Below are 25,401 nucleotides of genomic sequence, written 5' to 3'. Positions count from 1 at the left end.
GCCTTTATTTCCTTTAAGTTTGAATAATACACATCCTAGATCTTGATTGTTTGTTGCATACAATGTTGACTTGTTGGCCTGATTTTTCTTATTGTTCTCACTTAAAGTATAGTCAAATATTTGACGAGAGCATTCAAGCCTTCATCTGTCAATGAGCTGCAAGTCAGTTGTTGGTTGGATCCAGTAATATTGATGTCCTTGCCTCCCACCGGGGGGATGTTGGTGTATTAGTTTGAAAACTGCAACAGCATCAGCATTCAAACATGGTTTACTTGCTTTCTGGATGATTTTTACAAAATGGCTCCAGTGGCCACTCTGGGCAATAAAAGTCAATACTTGTACAAAAGTAGCACAAATAGTTTCAGTTTTTGGCTTCAAAATGAGACAGCATGTGTCTCATTAAAAATTCAGACCATAAACTTTCCCTGGGTATAGACATAGACAGGTTACAGCAGTATCGTGCATGTTAAACGCAAACTATGGTTTACACAGCATACACACAGTCATGTTTTCATGCATTTAAATTAGCTATTGTCTTCCTCATCCCAGCTTCCTAAATGTACACACAACTATGAAAGTGGTTTGCTTGGCTTGTCAGCTTCTTTTGCCTTTTAGCAACATGTAATTATCTGCCTTGTTTTAGCCGCTGCCGTTAATGTCCACAGAACATCTGCGGAGGAACAGTTAGAAACCGAGGGTTATAAGGCTACAATTACCTGTAATTATGCTTTTCCCTTAAACAAATCACTGTTGTTGATTTCAAAGTAAGAATGAAGACTTAACTTTAAAAAAAAGCCCATATGAAACTCACAGTAGCAGTTTTGCTTCATTTCGTTGTATTGTTGAAGTCACTGCTAATAACACCTACGATCTCCTTGAAATAAACATTAATTTAAGTAGGCCTATGAAAGATAAAAAAAAACAAAAACATACATACATAGAAAATTAAAGTTTTTGTAATGGATGTGTCTGGATAAACATATTCACAACCAAAAATGCCATATTTTGGTTGTGAATATGTTTATCCAGTTTATCCAGACAAACTCTCTCCTACAGGTTTCAATGTTTATCATACACTACTATACAAAGTACTGGGCAGAATGATTCTGACAATTCTGTTATTCATCAGTGCTTTGTCTCTTATAGCAAACATCAACAACCCACTCATAAATCAAATGTATCAAGTGCATACTGACAGATTCAGCTTAGTTTTATTGCACTTTTCCTCAGTGCTTAAATAGAATTAATATGTAATGTGGAAATAAAACAGAGCAGCCTCAAAAACAAACCTGACCCTTCAAAAACTCAAAAATCTTCCATCCAAGGCAACAAAGACTCCTGCCAGAGGGGAGCTATTCAAAGGCTATGATCAGGATGTGGAAAGAACCTTTTTAACTGTTTGTCGTTTGTAGAATGAGCTGGTGGTATATTGTTTTGGAGCAGGTACTGAGTATGAGGCAGGGATAAATACGAAGGACAAATAAAATCTGGCGTTATTTTGCCTCCTAAATGAAAACTATAGTTTACGCAGCGTTAACTCAGTCATATTTTCATGAATTTAAATGTGTGAGCTTGGCAGTGTTGACAGGATGGGAAGCTGGTGAGGCATCATGTCATTGTCACTGTACTAGCAAATCCTACTGGTTTGTTACAGTGCCTTGGAGCACGGTGGCATCTGTGGGGGAAAGTGTGACTTTTACTACTCAGATATAAAAGTATTAATATTTTTGCTCTGGCTTACATTCAAGACCTCTTAAATCCAGGCCATAGGTGGAAAAAGCATGTGAAAGTGAACGCAGTTGGTGACTCCATAACAACAACAAAGACTGTGGTATATGACTAATCCATTTTAAAAAAGGGAAAAAAACAGAAAAAATACAGATGCTTGACTAGACCAGTAGTAGGTTCCATCCCAGTGGCCCATTCATTTTTGGGAAACAGCATTCAGAAGTAATAAGCTCTCATCTTTTCATGGGATGGAGCATATGACCTCAGACTGGTTAAAGTAACAGAAGGAGCATGGCAGCATTTCTGCCAATGGTGAAGTGTAAGGTGGTATGGCCAAACCAAGGCTGAGATTATTAGCACTTTGTGAACAGCAAAAATGATTTACAACAACACAAAATATTTGAGGATGCTTACATAATTGGTACTTAATTGATCATTATAAATGGAACACATGTACACCCAACACCTAATGGCTGAATTTGAGGACTAGCTAGAATGCTCATGGTGGATCATCCAGCCATGACTTCTACCTTCAGTGAGGCAGGTACAGTCTGAAATCTTTGAAAATCCCAGCTAAAAACCTCTGCTATGACAGCTGTGTGCTCATTCTCCAAGCCCCCCAAAAATAAATGATTTAAGAAGTGCAATGGGACAGGAGAAGCTGAGTGGATTGGTCATATTATCTATTAAGAATGAACAACCAAAATAAATAACTATCACTCCACAGGACAAAGTCAAAAAACACATTGCATTTCATTACAATGGATGCATTGGAGTGTGCAGGTGGTTGCCTTTTATAATTGGTACTCTGTCGTATGCATAGGCCACAAAGTGCCCATCTATTGAAAGGGAAATATTAATGGTTTGGACAAAAGGCCCAGTGGAGCGGTTTGCTATTGAGTCTTGCATGATCTTGCTCCACAACTGATTCTTTCTTCAATATGGCAAAAGCACCACACTGCAACTGTGAGTAACAACAGTAAGTGACCAACTAACACAATGGCACGCAGAGAAGCAGAACCCTTGTACCCTGAGCCCTCACTTTCAGTCTCCAGACTCAGTAGGCTACAACACAACAAGCCAGCAAAGCCTTATTCTGCCTATCACAGTATCCCGTTGGCTTACGAGAAAACCTGGATATGGGGAAGGCAAAGCTGAACTGTCAAACACAAAACAAAGCTGAAGCAAAATAATGGCCAAAAACATAGGTTTGGACAAAACAGCCAGGGAGATCACCTGCAAACACGAGGAAATAATTAGCTTAGGCTAATTTATAAATTACCTTTGGCTGGCATTTAACTATTGGGCTTACCATCAAGCAAACTATAAAAGTGTTAAAATCCCTTCCACAACTGAAGTGTAAAATCATTATCCACCACTTCAGAGATCCAATCTTGGAATGTGTAATACATGGTGGTATTCTGTGCCAGCAAAAGTCTGGCACGGCTTTCTGCTTATTTCTGGATAGAGGGACATGAAGCAACAGTTAATTCCCAAGGTATGTTTTTAATTGTTAAAAACAAGCAAAAGCACTTGGTACTATTAACAGGTTACCTCTATTAATTTAACTGTAGTTCTTCTGTAGACATTTCTTTAATTAAAAAACAAAACAAAAATATATACCATGGGGAATTACATTTAAAAGTAACTGCACAAGGAAAATAATTGTATCAGGAAAATAATAAAGAAACACTGATACATTGATAATAATTATAAAAGTAAGGTCAAATAAAAAAAATTGTAAAAGCCACTGAGCATTGAATATCACCTTTTGAATAAAAGTAAGTTTTAAACCAAGACTTAACACAGATAAGGATGAGGACTACTCCTGAAGGCTATTCCATAGAGTGGAGTAACATATTTAGTTTTGACTGTGGACAGTAGTATGGTCAGCAGTTTAGTGAGCATAGTGCTTTAAAAATCCAAAACACCTAAACCATTGAGGCAAAATACAATAAATGTGATATATTTTCCTTATTTTAGTGTGTTGGATGACTGCTGCATTTTGAAGTTGCTACTGGACTTCTTGCTGAGAGAGGAGTGCAGATATTTAAAGAAGTCTTGTTCAGAGATGATGAAGGCATGAATAACTCCCTCATAATCTAATTTCTTAGCTGAGAAAAATATAAGGAAGTTTTAGTAGAGGACTTTACATTACTTGCTAGACTAACAAGGGAATGACTACCACTGTGAGCAGGTTTTGGAAGCCAAAACATGATGACCTCATTTTTACAATTATTATGAGTCGTGAAGTTTTGTGACATCCAGTGCTTAATGTTTACTAGACAATTCTCATATGTTTTAAACACATCAGAATTGGTAGGATTTATAGGTACAGCTGTGTATCATCAGCATAAGTGTGGAAGAAAACTGTATCATTCCTAAATGTAAGTCATAGGAGGAGCAAAGACAGAGAAAATAATTAGAAGGCCCAGTATGGGGCCTTGTGGATTGTCACAATTCAGAAATCTTGAAAATAAGACAATTATATTTGAAAACTATCTGTATGAAAGAATAAAAAAGTATGCAGTGTTCCCACAAGACAGTTGGTGGTACATCTTGTTTATATCAGTATAGATCAATTGCAAATATAGATTTATCACACACAGAACTATTATTACTAATTCAATGCAGGAAATTACACTCTGCAGTCACATGTACTTACAGTGTTACACAGGCAGTTGTTTAATCCATGAATGCAATACTTTTTGTCAATATGAGCCCTTTTCACATCATTGACACGTCAGTATAATTTTACAGGGCAAACACTGCAACCGAGAGATAAAGTAGCTTTCAGTTGAGGCTCAGACAGCAAGACTTACGAGAGTGGCCTCATACTCTTTGTATAATGATTTTTTCATTCAGTCTGTCAGCTTAGAAAAGCCCTTTAAAAAAGCTTCCCTTTAAACATTTTTTTTTCTATAACTACTGATAGTATTCCTGTCTTTTTTTTTTTTTTTAGGAGAATATCTTTTTTGTCTTTTCGTCTTTGTATGGGCGGGGTGCCAGAAGGATGTGTTTCTCTGAGGCCTTGTGTTCCGATCTACAGTATAGGGCTATAGACTAAATATAGATTTTAATTTAGTTCTAGTTAAAATTCAAATAATTTAACTGAGATCTTAGTGTGTAACTTTTAAGATTTGTCAACATAAACTTTGTCACATTTAACATTTTATATCATATTGTCAAAAACCAAATGTCTCAAAATCAAGAAGCAGGGGGAAATAATCCAGAGTCTCCTGACCTAGGATAGATTCTTGCAGTGCTACTTACTGGTAGTTCCAGTGTTACACTGCGACACTGAAATGTTAAATAAGGGGCAAAAACTAGGCTCAGGATAGTCTTAATACATTTGAAATTTATAGCATTTGTTATATATATTTATGGATAAGTGTTGCTGGCTAACAGAATGCTTTGATTAGTCTCTAAGTAATTAAAACGTCATACCAACTAGACTGGATCTCATAACTCTGAAATGAAGAGGATTTATCTTTCACTCTCATTGGTCTACCACCCCCATCTTTTCTCAAGGTCTGTATCCTCTGAAGCTTTTTACTAATAAACACTCGAGAATGCAATAAAGCCTGGAACAGGAAATGGATGAAAAGCAGGGAGAGGGGGATTGTGCTATATCGCTAAGGGAGCTGTGAAAACAGACAGAGAAACAGGAAGAGAAAGATGAAACAGAGAGTACAACTGGAAGACTGGAAAAAAGTGTTTTGACCTCAAAGTTATGTACAGTACAGCACCACATTGTCTGAATGTGATGGTGAAAACACACACACCCAGCAGCTCAAACACAGAAACCTTGTGTAACGCCAGTATCAAGCCATCTCACCTCAAAGACCACTGCAAATGCATTTTTGTTGCAGTTCAATGCATGACCTTGAGAATAATATTTTATCACTCATAGAGGGCACAAGAAAAAGAACTTGACACAAGTGTAAACAATTTTGTGAATTTTAAAATACAAACTTTGAGTTTGCTATATCTGGTATATGTTTAAGACCCTTCAGCATGTTTGTCAATGCCTACATTTTTACTTTAATGCATATGTACCAAGAGACAATGTCAATCTGGTGTTCCCAAGGACTTAGGAACCAAAAGCCGGTGCTTCTGGTCATTTATCATTCTGGCTGTTATCTTTTCTTTCTATTGTTCCAATCTCTCTCTCTCTCTCTCTCTCTCTCTCTCTCTCTCTCTCTCTCTCTCTCTCTCTCTCTCTGTCTCTCTCCCACTCTCCAACTCTCTCTCAATCTCCACATGCAATGCTATCTAGACCTCTTAATCAGGTTACCAGTCACAGCTGTTTATGCCCCTGGGAGGACAGAGTCTTGTCGACTGTCAGGACACATTGTTCCACCAGTGAAGAAGAGGAGATGAAGAGATTAGAGGTTGCACTCATAGCGATACTGAGACCTCTGAATAGACAAAGAGATAAAGGGGAAAGGGGGAGATGGAGGAAGACAGAGAAGTGTAAATGAGAAAATGTGTGTCAAAGCCTGGCCAGTCAGCTGCCATTGTCTATGATCTCAGTAATTTTGAAAATGGCCACAGCAGCAAATGTGACACTCATATTGCGGTTTTAACATCTTCTGTTTTAAGTGGATGCTTCCCTGATGACACGTGTTGATTTTTGTTGTGTTGTTTTAGAGCCATTAAAGCATTGGTTAGTTTTTGAGCCTCACTCTTGTTCTCTCAAGTGGATCATTAATGTTTTGTTCTTGATAAACAACATTAGTGTATTGGTATGCCAGTGAGATGGATCACTTTGTCATTCCACTCGCACCTTCTTTTGGTTTCTTACTCCCAAATAACGCTTTTAATTGTAGGGGACTGATGGCATTAGGGTTATTGGGTTTTTTGCCCAATAGGCTGTAATACAGATACTGCAGAGATTGTTAGTGATACTGTTGAAAAGTCTTTGTTGTTGTCTTTCTGTGTTTGTCACAACATTTGGGGCTTGTCTTATCTTTGCAATATCTGGCTTCACACAACCAAACAGCGTCAATCATGGGAAACTGGTCTCAGGAAGGCAGTAATCAATTTGCTGTCAACCCTGGCTTATCCAGTTCAGCTATGAGCACAATGGAATGGGATCTGTGACAAATTGACTATCACATCCTACATAGACAGATCCACAGCAGCAATATAACTATGTTAGCCTTAGAAGACAACAATAGCAATGCAAGTTAGAGTCCAAAATATTTTAACATCAGGCAAAATAACTATAAGCATGAATAAATTCTAAATATTTGATCCAAGATTCACATGCAATATTTTAGGTGTTTCGGAAGTGTTTAGGAAAATTAAAAGAGAATATGTGGCAGGCTAAATTCATTATAAAGCAGAATATGCAGAGCACAACAGCATTTGCAGAAATGGGATTTACATACACTCTTAAGAGACCTATGATGGAATGAAAACACATGGTATAAATCATATGCCAACTTTACTAGTCCCAACAACATTCATTTACACCCAATAAAAGAAAAAGACCATTGCAAATTCTCTCAGTACATTAAACCTATAAATCATTTTACCATATTATGATTGATGTTCCATTCAGCATCCATTTTGTTCCAATTATAGGTCAAGCAAATGTCAACATTACTCCTCTTGTTCACTAAAAAGATGCACTTGACAATTGCTGTTTCATTCGCAGCAGCAGTCTGTCAGTGCGACCTTTCTGACCTTTTGCCATGCTTGATTGTAATCATACAACAGCAAAGTGGCTACAAAGAAATGTCAAGCAGGTATATTAATAATGAAGAAATACATTTTACATGATGGCAAATAAATACTGAAGCAGAATGGGATTTGAATTCATGAATAACATTGTAATGCTTCTCAAAAACTGTCAAAAATTAATCTACTGTGCAACTCTGCCCTACAAAGCCAAAGAACAGTAACTGTATTCGAGAAAATAGAAAAAATAAATCAGAACTTCTCATGAAAAGATGATTGCTGTATATTTTGTTGCATTACTATTGGCATGCTTTTCAGATCAAACGTAAACTCTTGCCAACTCTACCCATTCTAAAGGCTTTATGACTTCACTTAATAAATATAAAGAGACGAGAGAAAAAACGAGACTGGTGGAGTAGCAGAAAAATAGTTCTTGTTTTGATAAGTTACTATTTCATGAAAAAACAAACAGCTACACTCCACACATACACACACACACACACACACACACACACACAAATGGTTAGCGTGTATGTTGCTAGCTATCAGTATTGTTGTGTTATAAAAAGCCAATTTTTTGTGTATGAAATACGTCATATTGGTGCGGATGCAAAATGGAGGGTCAAAACGGTGCAGAAAATAGGAATTTTTCTATTCAACTGACATGGACATGGTCTAAGAGACTCAATTTACGGCAAGTAAGTGTGCATTGGGCTAAAGGCTGGGAAAAACACCCTGATAGTCTCCATACAAAAGTAAAAAAAGGAGTGTTTTTTGGCTAGATGCTACAGTTTTTAAGCACCTTAAAGCTATGCACATATGTATTTTTCCCCATTAAATGTGACAAAAATGTTGTAAATTCTGGCCATAGCATGTAGAAAAAGGACAGTTGTCACTATCCTCACAGTTAATTTGCCACTGAACTGCCACTATTCTCTTGCTGAAAAGTGAGAGGCAATTATTCATCCTAATTTAATGGTATTCCACTACAACAGATTCCAATTTGTATAGAAAATGCACCTGAGCAGAGAGTGTGGAGGGAAGTTTAATAAAGCCCTGCAATGTACCTCCACTGATATGACTGTGTAATGACAGTCTGGTGTATATTTAATAACAGGCATCATGAGAATAAAGGGAGGGAGAGGGATAAAGGCAGGACTGAGAAGGAAATTCAATTCAGATGCAATGACTTCTGCTGAGTTGAATTTTATTCTGCAATGCTGATTCTCTGTTCGTTTTGATAATGGGTTTTGTGAGGTTCATTTAAGCTAGGTGATCGTGTTTTCTGTAATGTTAATTTGCAACGGGTGATGGAATTTTCTGTTATGTTGATTTAAGATGCTATTCTGCTCTGGTATTGGATTTGTTATTTGATCATATGCTGCATGACAGCAATTATCACCCGTAAATCTTTAAAGAGCTGAGTAAGTGTGATAGCGTAGTGGCCCGAAGGCTCTGTTGAATACATTTATAAGGGGTCCGGGGTGCTTAATTTGTAGAAATGTAAACATTTTAAATAGTTGCTATTGTTTATTTTTCTTTTCTTCCCTTAGGAAAAGAGTCAGTGGAGATGTAATTGAAACTGGAGAAGGATGTCACCCATTATAAATATGTGAATTATTTATTAACAATGAACTGAACTGAGTGCTGATGAGAGTTCAATTACTTCTAAAGTGAGTAAGGTAGCAGGAGGAGGGGGGAGGCTTTGTGGCGGGGGAGTCACACAGCGAGAGAGGAAACAAAGAGAATAAATATGAAGAAATAAATATGAAGGAGACCGAGTGGGTGGGAAGACAGAGAGAAAGAGCAACAGGAAAAAAGAGAGTTGAGATGAGGTTTCAATATTAAATTAAACAAATCTGCGTGAGCCTTGATTATATTACTTTTGCACAGGGGAAAACAACTGAATAATTAATACGAATCTAAATGCGAGGGGGCTTTCAATTCTTATTCCCTCTCATTTTTAAGATATAACATTCTAAACAAGAGTTTAAAAGGTGCGTGACATTGAAAATTAGAATGACCCAACCCATTTTGCTTAGATTTATCAAAGAATAATTATTTATTTGTTTCCTTGCTGAGGCTGAGTGTGTGTGTTTATGTGGGTTTCAGGATTCAGTGTCTCACCGTAGAATTGACAACTTTCTGTTGATTATGCAACTTCACTCACAGATTGACTGAGTGACAGAACTTGCTGGGAACCAGTCACACTGTGTGTGAGAAATGACTTGTTATAGGCTATTACTGCACAAAAACTCCTTATCTCCAGCAGTCTGCCTCTGGGATCTTCACTGCCACTGGAGATAATACAAAACACAGAGAGAGAGGGATAGAAAAGAGAAGTAAAGAGGCCAGGAGGAAATCAAAGGTGGGCAAAAGGGTTCTGGAGAGATGAAATGATTTATAGATGAATCACTTTACCTTTCAAAAGGGAAGACCAAAGAGGAAATAAATCTTTGGTCAGCAAATGTCATATTTGTGTTTTAAAGGCTCAATCTGGGATCCCAAAGTAAACAGAAGTGTTGCCCAACCACCAAATTTCAACCACCAAATAAGATTGGAGTCTCCTGTAACTCCACAAAAGTCACTGATTTGGACTCTCAAAGCAAACAATTCAATCAATAAAGAAATAAATAATGAATAGCATAATATAATTCAGTGGCTACATCTGTGTTATGTTTTCAGGGACAGAGGGATGATAATCTACAGATTGTTATATTGCTTAGTTTTTTATGTTTGTGTGACTACATTATGTGTTTGCTTCTGTTAATTGGGAAATAAAATCAAGTATCACACTGAGAATAGAGAATCACTAACAAGAGAGCACCTCTTTTTATTACACAGCTTAAGTGACTTCACTATTGTTCTTAACAATAACCTAATATAATAAATACATTCCTAAAATCATTTGTTTCATAATGTGCTATTTCCCTCCAGGTATAGCCCTGCTAAAACTGTAAATATGATAATTTCTGGATCAAAACTTGGATGTTGATGCAGGGCGGTCCAGCACTTATATTTCAATATATTTTGACAACTACTAGACAGATAGTCATTTTTGAAATGTTTTTGAATGTCCAAATGTTTTTTATTGACCTTTCCTATTCAATCAAATCATAACTGGGAGTTTGGAGCCTCTAGCCATTCATCCACCACACCCCTACCATAGCCAGTTAGAAAAAGATGAAATTATTTTCCAATTTTTCCAAATTAAAAAAGATTAAACTGTACGCTTAGCTTGCATGAAATGCCACAAGACAAACAAAGCATACAACAGTTTCCTTGAGGTCAGAATAAGAATAGATAGTTCAGGTTTAGCCTGCACCAGTCACACATACAGTGTGCACTGACATTATGAGCTTATTTCCTTAGAGAAAAAGTTCATGTAAATCACTTTACACAAATTCTGAAAACCTTTCTTCAGACATCCTTTCAATTAATTAATGTTGTCTTTCATTGAGCAGAATTGAGGCAGCAAATGAAAGAACAGAAAGCAGAAGTGCACAACTTACTGAAAAGAGAGATTTATTGCATATCTACCCGCTGCACTCTACAGCCAGGACGTCTTAACGAGGACATAAACATCATAGTCCTCATAGACCCCTGATCAGTGGCTATGAAAGATGGTTTGTTGGGCCAATAAGACTGCATTAAGGTTCTGTTTTTGATGATATGTTTTTATAAAGTTAGGTCGTAACTTTGCTCACACAGTAAATGTCTCTGAAGGCCTGCTGCTGTGTGAATGTACCTCCGATTAATTCACTTTGCTGAGGAAGCTTGCTGAACCAACAATTCTGCCCTCATCTCACCATACTGTAGCTCTTATAGTTGATCACTTATAAGAGTATAAAGGACTGAATCAGGTTGTTTTAGAGACATACTCAACCTACCCCTTTCGTTGCCCACCATCTCTTGGACTGAGCCATTATTGGGCCGAAATTTAGTCTGCAGAATCTTCCCTCAAGTGGTTAACAGTCATTTGAATGAAGGTGGTTCACATTTTGCGAGGTTCACAGAAATCAAACAGTGTATGAAAGCAAATGCTGCCTTTACCTTTTAGAAAAGTCTGCACAGGCTGACTGTGCTATCAAATTTGCTATCAAGGGCTACATAATAAAAGGGTTTTATGACAGCAGCACTTTGGCGGAGCACCTTAACTGCATGTTGAATTAGAAAGCTATGAAGTGGGACAGAAAGGGCAGGACATCTGCTTGTGTAAAGGAAAAAGAGAGAGAAATAGTTTAGTGTAAAACTTTTACACAGATTACACATTTTACACATGTTAATTGAATTAATGCAGTGTTTGAATTACATTATTTTTAAATACATTCCCACTTAAAGTGATTTCTAGGGTATCATTGCCATAACTAGAACATTGCCAGTTCAAATTGCATTTCATTCTCTGTCGTCATATTTAATGTCTATGATATTATCAAATAATGGTGAAAATGCATAAAAAGGTTAAGACGAATGAGCATCCATCGCAGCCCTTGCTATAAGAAATTATGGGTTATCATTCATTCGTAACTCAAGCTGAAGAGACAAGGGTCAAAAAGTGCTGTATAATATGTGCTAAAATGTTCCCGAAGGGCAACATTTCCACTGCTTTCAGAATGTTTAACATTTATGGTTTATGTCGGGTAAGGGTGGGTGGGGGTCAAAAGGATGGATGAGGTAAAGACTGGTTTAAGTTATAATTCAATCGTAGAGAGTTCTGATGGAGGTTGGAAGTTATTACATTTCAGTTGAACATTTTTGAATGGACTGTATTACTTACACTATTATCCTACTTATTTTGATGTCACTGTGTGAATGTAAAATTATGTACGGGATTACTGTAGTGAACAGATGTAGAGAGAGATGTTATGCAAAGTCATCATTATATGATATACTTGTTGTCTATGATATGTAATGTATGCTCCGTAATTAATGTAAATGGTTGGTTTCCAAATCTGTGCACATGGTTTCTAAACCATGCTCTCGGATTCATAATGTCTGTTTAGTGCCACTAAACACAAAACACAACATGAGGCTGATGAGAATGTCATTAGTTTTGCAGGTATTTGGTCATAAACAAAAGTGTTAGACAATAGTTTGACCTGATGATGGTGCTAGATGAAAAGTTAAGAGATCACCAAAGTTATTACAATTCAAGGCATGAATATCTGTACTATCTTCCATGGCAATCCATCCAACAGTTGTTGAGATATTTCAGTCTGGGCAAAAGCCATGCCAAATAAGTATAAACCAACATTGTCTCAATAATCTAAGCCATGTGGTTTGGGCAAACCAGTCTTTTAAAATTTAAGTTTCTATAACATTTGTACACCTTATACCATACCTTTGACTGGTAATATCAGTTGAGAACCCAACATAATGGAAAATATATTTTGAAAAATGCCATTGCCACAGTGATTAAAGTGAGATGCTGTCTGACACATATTTCAGCTGTCATGCTTTAAACAGGGAGAAAGGTGCAACTTGAAATGGATGTGTGTTCGGAAATTGACTCCAAAGAGGTTGCATCAGTATGACAGATGCACTAGTCTATATGCGTGTCAAATAAAAATGTTAATGGTGTGAGGAAGGAGGAAGATTGACAGTACTGAAAGTTATATCAACATGACATAGGTAGGCAACAGCCGGGGAAGTTATGCTGCAGAAATCTTAACGAACTTATGCCAACGTATCTCTTCGGCGTTACGGCGTAGACACTCACACCTCATCTTCATAGCTCAAAGAAAGCAGATATTAAATATAATGACACTTCGCTTTTTAGGTAAAAATGTGCAGGAAGCCTCCAGTTTTAGTTGGAGAGCAAAGACTGAAACTTGAAATTGATGTACGAGGCTGCCTGACATCACTCGCTCATCTGACATTTCGCAAGAGAGAATCTCATAATGTCAGTGCCAGACTTTAACTACTTTGCAACTCTAACAAAGTCGCTCATATCACGCCATCTTTGTTCCTGACTTGAAATAGGGACAACGTGTGTGTGTGTGTGTGTGTGTGTGTGTGTGTTTGTGTGTGTGTGCTTACATGTGTGTGACAGTGGAAGAGAGCAAACAATTTAGGAGTGCTTATGGTGCTGCAGAGTTATAACTGATGTTAATTTTGATGAATTATGTGCACTGGGTCTACAAGTGAGCACGGACCCTTACTCCCATGCTAACCAGCATTCTAAATTTGCCTATAATTTACTTGGTTAGACAGCAGCAAAGAGCGAGAGGAGGGGCTGTGGAAATCATCAAGGACACCTCCACAGGAAGAGGGAGGAGGATGTGATGAAGATGAAAGAGGAAAAGAAGAGGCAGATGCGGAGTGCGAAGGAGGTGTCGATTTTACAAGTACACAGAACAAGGTCTACTGCAATAAATAAACACATTTACAGACATGCAATAAGACTGAAAGACCTGTAAGACAAGCCCATAATACTGACAGAAAATGTCAGCGATTGCAGCCACCTGAAAAATATGAATCCTCGCCGCTTCCCAAGGGCACACCCAAAAAGAGCAATAACAATAATTATTTGCTTAAACTTTATAATAACCATAATTAAAAAATATAGTAAACTGATGGTATATTGATTAAAGTTTAGTTAACAGTTTTAGAAATCGTTTGTAAAACATACATACTACGAACATAATGGCTCCCAGTCTGGGCAGAGTCAGGACCACTAGCTGTACGGCTAACTGAGCTAACCAGCTAATGGGAGCTACAGTTAGCAGTTATTTTAGTAAAAGTAGTTAAAGCTCTATGTCCATTAGGGAAACTCTTAACTATCGTTAGGTATCGATCTAAATAATGTTTATAGATGCTGTACGAATCATTGATCATTGAAACTTGAAGTTGAAACTGATGGTTACCTTGCTTAACTTCATAGTAACCATTACAAATGTATTATTAACCATAAACGTGCTACACATATTTGGTCCATTATGTTTTACAAATTATTTCTTAAAGGTTTACAAATCATTTGGTAATCATTCAAAAGTAAGTAGTATATTAAATGTTACAATGTGTGCAACAATAAACTGTTAATAAACAGTTTAATAATGTAATCAGAACGTAACTGTTATAACTGTCTCTATTAGCTACGATACGATGTATTATTCATAAAGTAATTATTTTATATTTCATAAACTAATGATAAAATAAATTAAATTATTAACATTATTAACAATATTCATTATCATTTAATTGTTTGTTAACAGTAAAATAACTATTAAATAATAGTAATTAATTAAGTTTAATTAACTATAAATGTAGAATTTACAAACAATGGTTATTATAAAGTGTTAGTGATCATTTTTACAAACTTGACTGTAATGAAGAAAAGAAAATGTCAGATTACAGATTCCCAGAGAAGATGATAAATTGCTTATCCATACTATCAATATTAAAATTGTAGCTCCACATGAGATATTGGCTTCAAGTATCAAGTAAGCAGCACAGCAACAAGGAGGTAGGGAGGAGGTTTATATTTGGGGGACTTTGAACTTTATTTTTAGTGTGAGTGAATTTTCCAATGAATTGTCAGACGTCACAGCCATGCATTTGAGGTGCACAGGCAGGGCATAGCAATGACTTTTCTCAGAGAATAAGTTTTATTTCCTCCAGAAATTCTTAACCCTTTGCATTGCATCATACTGTAATCTTTTTTTTAATAATAATAATAATAATAATAATAATAATAATAACAGTGACTTAGCTGTATGTGAATGTATTGGAGCTTTTGATTTACCTGATCAGCTAGAAGTAAGACATGCAACACTTTCAATAATTATAACTTTTCATACATTTAATACAAAAACAACTGTGTTATATGATGTTGTCATACATTATCTGTTTATACAAGCATCCACTTTTGGATGATTGCAGTTCGAGACGAGTTATTACCAACAACTTCAATAAATTAAATTTTTTTTTAAAAAGTGTTGCCGTAATATGTTTTTTATTGTGACAACCCAATTCCCAAATGTAATCCCGGCTACAAAACATGTAAAATATGTAATTACAATTATATAAAATTGTGTTTTCTTAAAATAGAGGGCCATCAGGAAGTCTCTGTCTGAGTTTAAAGCAATATTATGTAACTTTTACTTAGCAACTACTGTGGCCACAACTGTTGGATAATGCAAAATGCAAAATGTAATGGTAATGTTTGACAGATAATGTATCACAAAGACGAGTTGCTAAACTGACTCAGTAATAATAATATCCATCTAACATTCGCTAACATTAGCCACCATGTCATTCAAGACCAAGTGGTGCATTTGCAAACTCACTGGCCTGAGGTTATTGAATGCATTTACTCTGTATGTTTTTGTTTGTAAGAGGAACAACAAGTGAATTTTGACTTTTAAAAGTTACACGGTGTAGCTTTTTGACATTAAAGTAACTACCAGTTAGAAGATGAAAAACCAAGGACTTAAAATTAAAAATGGCCGTCACAGTCTGTAATCAACAATCTGTCACTGCCGTTGGATGGTTGAACTTCAAATCTAACCGCCAGATCCACCAACAGCAAGGATGACCTTTTCTAGATGTGAGGAGTATAAATAAAAACGTCTTATTTTTAGATTTATCTGCAATGAGATATATCTAACCTTTAGATAGGAATGGATGAATAATACAAAAAAAACTTGCTCTTAGATATTTGCCAAAATGAAGACTGCTGCTCTCTCTATCTGCTCCTCAGCAGTCACCCCAATAAATCACTGCAGGGTTATAGCCTCTGTGTTGGGCTAAAAGACACATCTGATTGTTTACCAATATCGAGGCCCAAACCGGTGCATTTTCTATCTGCTTTCAGATCCAGCGTCCAACAGTTAGGTCAGCAAGGTGAATGGAGTTTGGGTCACACTTTTATTGGACACTGAAAGTAGTCCAACACGTTGCCTTCTGTAAATGCTGTTGCAAAAAGGGAGCAAACCGAGAGAGAAGAGAAGAATTAAGCAATGCCAACTCATTGCTGAAGGCAGTCCATTAATACTGCATGGTAACTTGTGTCAAATGGTAAAACCCAGGGTAAAGAGAACTTAAATCTAGCTTTTGCACCTGCATGCTTTTAAAATTTGTCTGTGTTACAGTATGTAGTATATATTGTAGATATTATTGTGTTTTAAAAGAACAGCTGAGTAAAGTAAGTAAAGTCATTTTTTAAGCATTAGGTCTAAAATTTAGAGACATTTAGAGCTATCCATATAGTTACTGTTCTTTGTCATAGGATCAATAAAATTAGCCATGAAAAGAACCTTAGTTAGTTAGTAGAACCAAGTTAAAAAAATATATCTGAAGTATTCATTATTAAGTGATTGATGATAAAATAATGATAAAATTGTGAACTGAAATGGGTATTCTTGGTTCTGAAAAAAAAAACTGTTGGGGGCATCTGGTCTCTGCACAAGGACCGTGCATTTAAAGAATAACTCTGGGGAGTGACAATGATACATTTCTTCAGTGATTTATTTTACAAAGAGCACTGAAGTGTATTGTAAAATACCATGTAATTTAGTTTATCTTTTTCATTGTGTAAATGTTCCCTTGCTTCATTACAGTGGTATTAGTCACTGTATTCTGATTGGAATAAAGACTATATTTATTCACCAAGTGTAAATATTGCACTTCTGCCACTGAAACTAATATGTATGTATTAGTATGTGCACTTCATTGGGTATTCAATTCATATACTTGGGTGTGTCATAAATTGTTGATAATATTTCTTTTGGCACCAAATGCCAATCAAACGTCATAGATAAAAACGTTCACACCCTGGCTACAATTTGAAATACACAGTAAGTACCACACTCGCAGTGTCAGAATGCAAAGAAATCCACTTGTAATTCATATCCAGGGTCTGCTGCGGACTCATTCATTTTGCAAGTTCAGTCTACAGAAACTCTTGATGATTAGCCTGAAAATACAAAATGGAACATTGAGTTTAAAACGACTCATCACTGACAAAGACACTGGGAACATAAAATAGCTCTGTTGATGCATTATGTTATAAATGATGCAAGATAAAGTTTGAGATTTTAAAAAGCTCTTCTATATTAGCCTACCATGCACCTTACCTAACCATATGTTTTCTCCACAATGTTTATTTTTATTATGCAAACTGCAAATGTTTCATAATGGTTACCTCATCAATACATTTCCTTTACTTGTTCATCTGAGTTTTCTCTTTTTTGTTAGAAATCACACAGCTTTTAAAGAGACAAGCTGGGCGATAGAAAAAGGGGGCAAATTGAAAGCTGCTGAAATCTCATACTTATCAAATCAGCAACTCTGCGATTGGCCACACTTTCCATTTGAACAAAAACATAACCAAGATGGCCAGTGCGAGACATCAACAGGAGGTCATGCTACGAATGCCCAATCGACTTAATCTATTGTATCCAACATTAGAGACACCAGCAAAGGAGCTAACCAATCCAGATTTAAAAACAAAGCCTTAGTTTATTATATAACAGGATGTCTTCCATACATTAGCACCATGGTCACAAGTGAGAAGAATTATGCTTGAAATCCAACAACCCGGAAGTTTGCAGATGGTTTTGCTCCTCTTCGGATTAGTTGCAGGCAAAGTCTGATGAATGAACTGGCAGTGAGTTTGTAATCTTTTGCATGTTCTTATCTACTGTCTTTTTGAGAGGAAATCACCCAGCAGCAGACTTTGGAAAAATCCTGAATCAGTGAGTTGTGGGATTGTGTCAATCATCAATTTTTTTATTTTTTTAGGCTCTTATAGATAAACACTGTGCAGGCTGGACAAGCTTACAGACCAGGTCAGATGATGTGCATTGAATTAGCTCAGAAACTTTGTCTGGTACACAAAAACTAAGTCAGGATCAATTTTTATTTTTTTTAATCTCTAGAGTAAACAAAGTCTTCAAAGCTATGGATGCATTAACCTAGGAGCAATACACACCGATTCCCTCAATGAATCCCAGCAAGGGGGAGAGAATGTGTTACTGCGTGTCTGCTCTTTTTCAATCTGTGTGTTTGAATTGATTTAATTCTTGGATTTTGAATTATTCTTTCAGTGATCAGACTATGGAGCATGTCTGCCAAAACAAAGTTGAGAAGTACCTGACTAGCATTGTCTAACACTAAACCCCTGCTGATGTTATGGTGCAACGAGGCAGTAAAATATTAGTGATTGTTCCTTTAAACACTATTCTCAAATGTACTCTATGTGTCAGATGTAATTTTCTTAGTGTGACACAGTTGGAAACAGGAGGGAAATCAGCAGAGGGAAGGCTCTCCAGCCATATCTTTAAACAACTTAGTAAAAACGCAAAAATTTCTAGATGCTCTTTTTTTATCTGAAGAGCAAAGAGATAAAGGACTTATATTTCATGATAATAATAACTGATAATATAATCACTAATTTATTCAGAAAGCCTACAGGGCATAGCTCGTGAACACTCTTACATATGAATACAACCTGAAAAAAACTCTCGTCAAAATAAATATTCCATCACTGTTGCTGATTCTGAGAGATATCAAATTCATTTTTTAAGAGTTGCATTAAATTTGCACATATTTTCTAAGGCAGTGACATGGATAATCTACATAAATTGCTCGGAGAATGTGAAATAAAAGAAAAAGATTTCAATCTGTGTTGATCGACCGGGATTTAGTGTGTGACAGATTAGAAAAAAAGGCTCACAGCATTTTCCATAACTTGTGAGTGGGAAACAATGGGCATATAGAAAGAAATGGTACTCTACTCTCAAATAAGCTTGTTGCTCAGCCAAGACACCTGGGAAAAGTGTGAGCATACACTAAGGGGCAAGTCTCTATTGATGTAGCAGTTGGGCGGTGAATCTGGAAAAAAATAAAATAATAATAATTCAGTATCTAAAGGAAAAAGTTTTGAATTGACCCCCCACAAAGGAAGAGCCGGTGATCAGGATTTGGCAGCCTGCTGTCTGCTGCCCTGGAAGACATATCCTTTCCTTTCATCTCTTCTATTCCTCCCATCCATTTACTAACATGTCCTTGATGATGCTGCCACCATGAATAATAAAAATGCATTTTAGCACTGTAGTATTGATTACATGCTTTACATTTACGGAAGCCATGCTTGCATTTTTTTTTTTTTTTTTTACTGCCTTTATCTCAAGATCACAAGTTAATTATTTCATTATCTCAAGATAAAGAGACCTGTTATCACAAAAAAACAAAGGGCTGTTTTCTCTTACTTACTGACTCTTACTTACTGACTCTTACTTTTAATGTTTAGCAGATATCAGGATCAGGAGTGTCCATGCCGACATGCTGGACATTATAGATGTAGTAGTGGTGTTTTGTTTGTCAAAGCTGTAATTAAATTATGAAATTGGGAACACTTCCAGTTGAAAAAAATATTACTTAATTAAAGCAATTTAATAATAATAAATGCAACATTTGAAATTGGCAACAAACACACTGCATACTGCAGCTCCTTCAGACTCATCCTCACTTTCTCTTCTCTCCATTAGCAAGTAAATTAGCTAGTTTTAAGTCCTTCTGAGGTTTTGCCAAACATGCACACTAAAAGGAAATGACAAACATCTTAAACTCCCCAAAACAGGTTTTTTTATTTCTCTTTAGAGACCATCAACAAAAATGTACCGCAGTTCTCACTGCAGGACACAAACATGCAATCAAATGTGAGACTTTTTTTGTTGATGACAGTGTGTTATTGTTGTTGACAACCATGCTTTTTCCATTCTCCCACTGACAGGGTTTCACCACTAAATATTCACATGTGCTGACAGATTCTGATCTTCCAGGCTGTGTTAATTTTGCCACTACAGAGGAAGAGACAAAATTTCAATTCCCACAATATCTTGATGTTACTTTGAAAAGGTGAAGAAAACATACCCTGAGTTTTACTTTTATTCCAAATGTCTTATTTATTGAGTGAGAAAAAATGAATTAGCAATTTTAGCTGCATAATAAGTTGAATGTTTTTACCCAAATGGGAGAAACAAATGAATTACATTTCACATAACTGATCTTTTAAAGAGGATATATTTCATTTTCTCAGCTTTGGTAATGTATGTAATCTGTGTGTCAGACCATTTACACACCCATTGAATTAGACTGAAAATGAAGAGCAGTAGATAGACTGTATGAATGTTTAAGTATTGCTTAAACACAGTGCTTGAAATTCAGTGCAGTGCATACTCAAAATTAATTCACTAGTTTGAAGAACAGGATGAGGGCAAACAGGATCCAAAAATCCCATTAATTTTCGCTATAGTGTTAAAATCTGTATAGAATTCAAAAGTCCTGCATAATGACAAGACTTCAGAGGGCAATTGTTCCAATTGTGCAGTGGAAGATGCAAGATACATTATTTCTGACAAAGGATAAGTTACCTTGACAACGAGGAGTACATGACAACCTCTCAGATGGCACAGAAACTTTTACAGCATCTTTTTGCCCGAAAGCTTCTCCAAGATCTATTTCGAGGCCTGCATTCATGCTGGTGTCGATGTGCAGTGATGAACGCACAGGTAATGCTCCAATTTAAAACATGTTTTTAAAAAGGGAAAAATAGCATCCTACATTGTGTCATGGCAGCCCTGGTAGGAGATGCAGTCATAATAATAATTTTCACCCTCTAAAGGACCGCACTGAGGACTATACTGAATACAAGAATGTATGTTACCCAATATAAAATGTCTCCAATGCCCTCTTAAAAGACACTTAATTATTATAAGTGTTGAAAGATTAAGAAAAGGAAAGGAAATAAAGTACATTATATTTAAAATAAGCCAAAACAGTGCATACTATTGTTAAATTTCTCACTTGTCCTATACTACTGCAGCACCACAAAATAAATATTTACAGTACATTAACTGATATATATATTAGATATTTCTCTTGCTAAACAGACAGATGAAAAATGACTATGCAGACAGCTTGAGAGAGCAATTTTATGTCTCCTTCATCCATCAGAGGTGAAAATAGCATTCAATTGTTGTATTTGTGTAGGAGTCCTGGTCTTTTGGTTAAATGTTGACTCAGCTCAGAATGAAAACTGTTATCTTCAATATTAGCCAGAAATAAAGTCAGTCAAATGAAGTGCTCAAAGTCTTGCACTTTTATTTTGATGGTCACATGGGCTGCTGCAATAATTTTATCTGTAACCCAAAGGTGACAACAGCAAGGCAACCTGCCAACCAGTTCTTTTTATTTTCAACCACGCCATTGAAAATGTCCTGATAACAGGGCTGCTGGGAGGATATCAGCTAGGAGATCCAGTGAATTCATGAGAGAGAGAGGACATAAAATGAAAATAAAAGGAGCAGAGTAAAGTGGAGATGACAGACAAGAGTGTATGAAAGGCAGGAGCACAGGGGTCTTTAACGCTGTTCATACAGAAATATGACTGACGCAGACTCTTTTAGTGTCAGATTTTAGTACGACAGATCTCTGATCCCATAGGAATTAAGTGTAGGGGAAAATTGAGCTCTGAGTCCTGTTCAGAAAGTTATAAAATGTTATTTTTCTGATTTAAATGAACTTTGTTAAGTCGAAACCAAATGCTTACATTTTTCACAACTTACTGTGTTTGTAGTTCTTAAGTGGATCTTTTTTCCAGAAGTATTAGCAGTACATATGGTACATAGCTACTTAGCCAAACTGCATGGTTATATGGCAAATATTGTTGTGACAGTAACATGTCATGTGTTTAAAAACAAATTTATAGTGATGTTACTTAACCTGCTACTAAAATATGTAGTTATAGACTCAATGGCTGCACTTGCTTGACATTTGGCTGTGTTAGAAAAGTGGTTGACTCCCTAGTTTTTGATCATAAATAATGTAATTATAATAAATGCATGTATACACCTGTCCATATTCACAACAGTGGCATTGCAAAAACGGGCACCAAATTGCACAAATATCAAATCTATATCTATAAGGCAAGAAATCTCTGTCTGTCTGTGTATGTGTGTGTGTGTGTGTGTGTGTGTGTGTGTGTGTGTGTGTGTCTGTGCGTGTATGTGTGTGTGGCTCAAATATCTCTGCAGATCAGGATCAGACTGACCTGGGAGTTTCAACATGGCTGCTGTGTGGTTTAAAATTATTTCCGAATTCCGCTAGCATTGTCAACTACAGCCACCATAGCCACATGCGCACCAGAGAAAATCACTGCAGAGCCCAAACATCCTGGAAAGTGAAAGTAAACTGATGTCTTGGTCCGGAGACGGTCGCGGTGATTTTTGATTTTTGAAATATGATGAAGAGACGGTAGGACAGGCGGGAGGACAGACAGGAGGACAGACGCTTCTCCATGTACAGCTGTGGTATTTTTTTTCCTCATGTAAATTTCCAAAGACAGTTACTACGTTACTGTTGTTTGGTCCTGTAACGTTGCTTTGTGGGACATTTCTCTTTATTAAGTTGAGTGAGAGACCTGTGCAGTTATCAGACTGTCTGACCGACACGCCCTCGCTCCGTGCCATCGGCTTATCCGTTCACACTGTAGGCGGTTCAAAAATAATGCGGACGGAGCGACATTTCCCCCCTCGCCGCATCTGAGTCTTTCACACAGAAGAGGGTGCAGAGAATTGGTGCTGGATCCCCAAATCTCTCTCTCTCTCTCTCTCTCTCTCTCTCTCTCTCTCTCTCTCTCTCTCTCTTTCTCTCTCTCTCTCTCTCTCTCTCTGATGTATGCTGGCCTATATTACAGGACTAAATAATATGTCCTAAATGTCCCTGACGTCCCACCTTCAAAAACAACCTCATTTGGCCACCCATGAAAAAGCTACTTAACCTCCCACTTTTCTATAGCAATACATACTTCCTACGGGCACTGCACTAGTCTTACATAATGTCGCTTTAACCTCTAGGTCTTCAGTCTCATGCTTATTGTTAATCATCACTCAGTGACATATCTGTAATGCCTTGCTTTGGTTTTGACATTACCAGTGTTAGATTTGGGCCTCTGTAATTTAAAATTCAGCTTGATGTGGCGATAGGGAGATAGCCTCTGTGTGTGTGTGTGTGTGTGTGTGTGTGTGTGCGTGTGCGTGTGACAGATTGAGACAGGCTACATTATTGACTGATCTTTTTTCTGCCACTCTTTTGTTCTGGTTTTTGAGCTTATTTATCAATTCCATCAGTTAAGATAAACTTCATTAAGTCTGACAAAGTTACTGCACAGTTCACTGACAAGTGAATCTGGAAAGTTCCTGCAGAAGAATTTCCCCTGGGAGTTCTGGCAGCACTCCGAAGCTGGGGAAATTAACGGCTGTCACATCAACAAATCAAAACTGCCTCAAACAGTACAAGAGAGAATGAATGGGCTGACCACTGTATCTGTTGAGAGGATCACAGCTTGGGACGTAGATATAAATTATTGAGGATTTTGTACAATGTCGAGCTCTTTGGTGAGTGGCTGCTTTCACGGGGGGCTTTGTGTTTTCTGAGTGACTGCTGTGCAAATCTGTTAGAGCTAATTTCTATGCTGGGTCGCTGCCGACTGTGCTTTTGATAGGACTTCTGCAAACCTGCTGCTCAAAACAGCAGCATTACTATAAGCTTACAATACAAGATTTGCTGTGGTTCAAAATCCTGCATCTGTGTGCAGCTTTGCGTCTGAGGGGATATTCCTGTTGCCAACACAGTAGACTCACTTTATGTTATCATAGTCATTTGTTGAGTTGTTGAACAGATTTTCTAAAAGAAAATTATAAGATTAAGTACATTATTTGTCAAAAAATATAAAATAAGAAAATCTTGCACCAGGCTAATCATAGCAGCCATAACTAACTGATAGAAGTAAGAATCATTTCAGACTAAACTAAGCACTAAGTTACACAGAAGCTGTACTTCCTGTACATGGCTGTGAATAGTTGTTTCTCTGCCAACCACCACTCATTAGCCTACTACTCATATTTGAACCTTTCTTTTTAATTTCACTCTGTTCCTGGCCACTAATTGGACAGGCGATAAATACCAAAATTTAGAGCTAGTCCTGGCTGGTAATTGGTCAGAAGTCTACAGTCTGTGTCCAATACTGTATTTGTCTATAAAAAGAAATAAATGAAAGCTAAAGCAATGGCACAAAAAGGAAAAATAAGAAACAGAGAGGACAGCATGAGATTTGGGTGTGATGTCAGAAAGTATTTCGATACAGAAGTGGAGTGTAGAGCGAAAAATCATCTTTCATGTTTCCTCTGTCTTTCTTGGTAGACTGCTTGAGGCCAGTGAATTAGCTCTGGCCTCTTCTTTGATTGGGTTTTTCACAAACATACACACAGACTTTTGGTTTGATCAGAGCCAAGCGATATATCCAGACCAAAGAAGGACAGCTTCTTCAGCCATCAGTGGTGCTCATCCTTTGTATCACCATATGTGCTGCATTATTGCTCTCAGTTAAGTACGTGCCTGGCCAAATGCCTCCTCTTGGCACAGCTAAGTCCTGCTGCTGCCTGCCAGGTACACAATTGGACAACAAGAGATGGCAAATGGCCACTGACAAATGATAGTCTCTAACACATGCTATGTGGGTTGGGTGGCTTTTAGTCCTCGGAAATTATATTTAGTTATTTCACTACCTATCCTCTTGACAATTCAACTGTATTTGAATAAAAAACACACACATATACTAAAATAATACAGAACCTGTAAGAAGCCCAGCAGCCTCTGAAAGTAACCATTTTACTTGCGAGCCGAGTCCACGCTAATCAGACAGATGTGGGTGAATATCCTGTTAGATTCCTCAGCTAATTACAGTCATGGAAAACATATCTTAACTTAAGTGTGGGCTGCTACTTTGTTAACTGTTTGGTGATATGACTCATTTGTCCTATCATTTACTCTTTACTCAGCACTCAGTCTCTCCTCGCAGTTCTGTCTCTTTTATTTTTTATTCTACCATTCTTGTATTTATGTACACTCAAAAGGTACGTTTTTCTATGCATAAAGCATAAGAATGCTTTGCTGTGGTAGATTGTCCTTGTCCTTGACTGA

This window comes from Dicentrarchus labrax, unplaced genomic scaffold, assembly GCF_905237075.1.
Source record: "Dicentrarchus labrax unplaced genomic scaffold, dlabrax2021, whole genome shotgun sequence".
NCBI lineage: Eukaryota > Metazoa > Chordata > Actinopteri > Moronidae > Dicentrarchus > Dicentrarchus labrax.
The sequence above is the reverse complement of the archived record's forward strand: the minus strand, read 5'-3'. Positions refer to the sequence as shown.